Below are 4,947 nucleotides of genomic sequence, written 5' to 3' on the forward strand. Positions count from 1 at the left end.
TACTTTCTGTAATGGACAGGTCATTTGAATAAAAAATAAAAATGGAAATATTGGTATTAACATATCTCATCCATCAAATGGACTTAACCGATATTAGATGTAATATTCCACTAAACAACAAAGAATATACATTATGTTCAACGGACAATGGATGTTTCTCTAAGGTGATCCACATATTGGAACACAAAACAAATCTCAATAAACGCAGATAAACTGAAATGACTCCATGTGTCCTCTCTGGCCCCAGTGCAATAAAAGTCAAATTCAAGAGTAACTGAATCTTTAAAAGTTCCATCAACTCATGGAAACTAAACAACACACTACAGAACTATGAATAGGTCAAAGAACACAGAGAGAAGAAATACACAAACTCCCATAAGGAGTCCAAAGGAAAGCCTCTGTGAAGCACTGCTGTGAAGCAGATCTAGGTGCCTCAGAAAAAGTACCTCAACTGTTTGTAAAAACACAAACAAACCAAATCCAAATTCAGTCACAGAAAGAAATAAGAACCAGTGCAGAAATTAATGTCATAGGAAAAAAATGAAAACCCAAACAAACACCCTAGATAATCAATGAGTCTGAGAGCAGGTTCTCTGACCAAAAACAAACAAACAAACAAACAAACAAAACCCAAAACTCAAAAGCCAAAACCAAAAACCAAAACAAAAAAAACAGAACACAATACAACAGTGATTTAACTGAATTAACCATGTGAAAGGGGATATATTAATTAACAAAATTAGGAATAAACAAAGAAACATTGCAAACAGACATCAAACAAATTCTGAAAAATTTAATGAAATACTTGAAAATCCCACGTTGTGTTAAAAGAAATAGATGAGTTTCTTGATACACATAAACCACCAAAATTAAACTAAGAGTTCAACAACTCAAACAGACCCAGGACAAATGAGAAGGCTGAAATAGAAAACCTTTCCAACTAAAAGCAGCCCAAGTGTAGATAGTCCGTAGAATTCTAATGAACTTTCAAAGAAGAATTACAACCAGTACTTCTCAAATCATTGAAAAAAATAGAATGAGATTACATACACATCTATCTTCCTGCACAAAAGCCATATTCATATTCTCAGGAGAGCTCTCCCTTTTTATAAGTTGGCTCTAACTAATTCTAAGTATGTTCTGTCATCCAAATTTTTGTCTTTAGACATAAGAACCTGGAAAATTTTCAGCAAGTTCTCTGGGAGTGTCTGCATCTATAACAAGAAAGGTTCCAAGAATATATAATAAAGAAAACGTAGCCTCTTCACAGAAGTTGAAAAAAGGGGATAACAAATAAAAGGATGCCACTAATTCTTCTCTTGGTCACACATAAAATTAATTAATTCAAATGAAATAAAGACAAAACATAAGACCTAGAAACATAGTACTTTTTGTTGTCGTTGTTAGATAGTTGTTTTATTACTTTCATAGTACAAATGGGCTCATTTGCCATTGCAACTACTTTAGTTTTCCTTTCAGTCTTATTTTACCTCCTACCACATTGTTATCTGTGATAGCACCTTGATTTCTTTGTTTTCCTTTCTTTTTTAAATTAAATTTTATTTTTTTTAACTCAATCACTTTATATCCTGCTCATTATCCCATCCTGGTCATCCCCTTTCACAATTTTCTCTCTCCCTCTACCCTTCTCTGCTGAGTAGGTAGCCCCCCTCCCTGTATCCTGCCTCCCTGGTATTTCAGGTCTCTGTGAAGTTAGGCATTTCCTCCCCCTCTGAGGCTGGAAAAGGCAGCCCAGCTAGAAGAACATGTCCCTCAGACAGGCAACAGCTTTTGTAATAGACCCATTCCAGTTGTTTGGGACCCACATAAAGACCAAGCTGCACATTTGCTACATATAGGCAGGGAGCCTAGGTCCAGCCCATGTATCCTATTTGGTTGGTGGTTCAGGCTCAGAGAACCCCTAGGGTACAGGTTAGTTGACTGTTGGTCTTCATGTGGAGTCCCTATAATCTTCAGGGCCTGTAATCTTTCCTCCTATTCTTCCATGAGAGTCTTCAAACTCCATCTGTTTGGCTGTGGGTGTTTGCATACCTTAGTCAGCTCCTGGGTGGAACCTCTCAGAGGACAGCAGGCTCCTCTGTGCAACCATGACAGAGTATAATTAATAGTGTCAGGGACTGGCATTTGCTCATGGTATGAGTCTCAATTTGGGCAAGTTATTGGTTGCATTTCCTCATTCTCTGCTCCATCCACTTGTGCCTGTATTTCTTGTATATAGGACAAATTTTGGGTGAAAAATTTTGTAGGTGGGATGGTGTCTTTGTCGCTCCACTGGGGTTCAACAGGAGGTAGCTTATTCAGGTTCCATATCCCTAATATAGTGAGTCACAGCTAAGGTCACTCCCACTGATTCTTGGGTGACTTCCTTATCCCAGGTCCCCCTCACCTCTGTCAGTTGTAGATTTTCATTCATTTTCATGGCTATCTAGCCACATCTTCTACTCTTCCCCACAACTGGTCCTGAACCCTGCCATTCCCCTCCTGATAGCCTTTCCTCCCTATCCACTCCCTCCATATGCCTCTTATGACTATTTTATTCCCCCTTCTAAGTAAGATTCAACCATCCTTGCTTGTGCCTTTCTTATTGTTTAGCTTCTTTGGGTCTGTGGAGTGTAGCATGGATGATGTCCTGTATTTTACGGCTAATACCCACTTATAAGTAAGTACATACTATGTATGTCCTTTTGGGACTGGGTTACCTCACTCAGGATGATATTCTCAAGTTTGTAAAATAAATGACATCTTTGTTTTTAATACCTGAATAGTATTACATTTTGTAGACATACCACATTTTCTTTATCTATTCTTCAGTTGAGAGTCATCTAGTTTTTTTTTTCCATTTTCTGGCTATTAAAAATAAAGCTGCTATCAACATACTTGAACATATATCTTTTGGGGATGTTGGAACATCTTTTGGTTATATACAGAAGAGTGGTATAGCTTAATCTTGAGGTAGGACTATTTCCAGTTTTCTGAGAAACCACCAAATTGATTTCCAAAGTGTTTGTACCAGTTTGCACTCCCACCATCAGTGAAGAATTGTTCCCCTTGCTCTACATCCTTGTCAGAATGTTCTATGCCATTTTGATGGGTGTAAGATGAGAAACTCAGAGTTGTTTTGATTTGCATTTCCCTGATGACTAAAGATGTTGAACGTTTCTTTAAGTGCTTCTAAGCCATTCCTCTGTTGAGAATTCTCTGTTTAGCTCTGTAACCCACTTTTTAAATTGGGTTATTTGGTTTTTTGGAGTCTATCTTCTTAAGTTCTTTATATATTTTGGATATTTGGGTATTTGCCCTCTGTTTGATGTAGTGGTAGTGAATATATTTTCCCAATCTGTAGGCTGCTGTTTTGTCCTATTGACAGTGTACTTTGCCTTATGGAGGCTTTTCAGTTTCTTGAGGCCCCATTTATCAGCTGTTGATTTTAGAGCCTCAACCATTGGCATTCTGTTCAGGAAATTGTCTCCCATACTAAAGTGTTCAAAGATATTTCCCACTTTCTCTTCTATTTGATTTAGTGTATGTTTTATGTTGAGGTCTTTGATCCACTTGGACTTGAGTTTTGTGCAGGGTTATACATATGGATCTGTTTTTATTCTTCCACATACAGACATCATGTTAGTCCAGCACTGTTTGTTAAAGATGCTTTCTTTTTTCCATTGTATGGTTCTGGCTTCTTTGTCAAAAATTAAGTGTCCATAGGTAAGTGGGTTTATTTCAGGGTCTTCAATTTGATTCCATTGATAGGCCTGTGTGTTTCTGTACCAATACTGTGCAGTTTTTAAATCACTATTGCTCTGTATTACATCTTAAAGTCTGTGATGGTGATTGAGCCAGAGTTTCTTTTATTCTTCAAGATATTTTAGCTCTCCTGAGAGTTTTGTTTTTCCATATGGAGATGAGAATTGTTATTTCAATGTCTGTAGAAACATTACATTGGACTTTTGATGGGGATTGCACTAACTATAGATTCATTTTGGTAAGATGGTCATTTTCACTGTGTTAATGCTACATATCCATGAGCATGGGAGATCTTTCCACCTTCTGATATCTTCTTCAATTTCTTTCTTCAGCGACTTGAAATTCTTGCCATATAGGTCTTTCAGTTGTTTGGTTGGAGTTACACTAATATATTTTATATTATTTGTGGCTATTGTGAAGGATGAGTTTCCCTAATTTCTTCCTCTGCCCACTTCTCATTTTTATAAAGGAGGGCTACTTACTTATTTGAGTTAATTTTATATCTAGCCACATTGTAGAAGGTATTTGTCAGCTGTAAGAGTTCTCAGGTAGAAGTTTAGGGATCAATTATGTGTGCTATCATATCATCCATGAATAGTGATACCTTGACTGCACATGATAGCAAATGTCAGAAAATTATGCAACTATCTTTTAATGGAGAATTAAAATAAAAATTATATCAAACCTAAAACAAAAGACTGCTACATTAAAACTGGGAAGTATCATGTTAAATTGTAGTGATAAACTCTGTGGTTTTTTTATTCAGATGAAAGTAAGGAATAGATTACAGTATATAAAATGATAGCCAAAATATAGAAGTTACAGAAATCTTCAGTCATGGATGAATGTAGGAAGAAAATTTAGTATGTATACTATTGAAGAATGTAGATCAAATTTAGAAAATGAATAAAATTTTACTTTTGTTATAATGTAGATTAATTAGAGTATATCATGCTACGTAAAATATGTTAGATACATTGTGAGAGATGCTCTATCAAAATGTTTACATGAGAAAACTTTAATTGGTTAAACCCATGAGAAACAAAGATAATTACAGATGCTAGGGTATGTGGTATGAGAAATGAGGACATACTAACTAAAGGAAAGATATTTTGATCAAGTATGATGAATATGGACCCAAAATGCAAGTCTGAGTCCAAATATCTACCATCAAGAAAATAG

The sequence above is a fragment of the Mastomys coucha genome, chromosome X (genome assembly GCF_008632895.1).
Source record: "Mastomys coucha isolate ucsf_1 chromosome X, UCSF_Mcou_1, whole genome shotgun sequence".
NCBI lineage: Eukaryota > Metazoa > Chordata > Mammalia > Rodentia > Muridae > Mastomys > Mastomys coucha.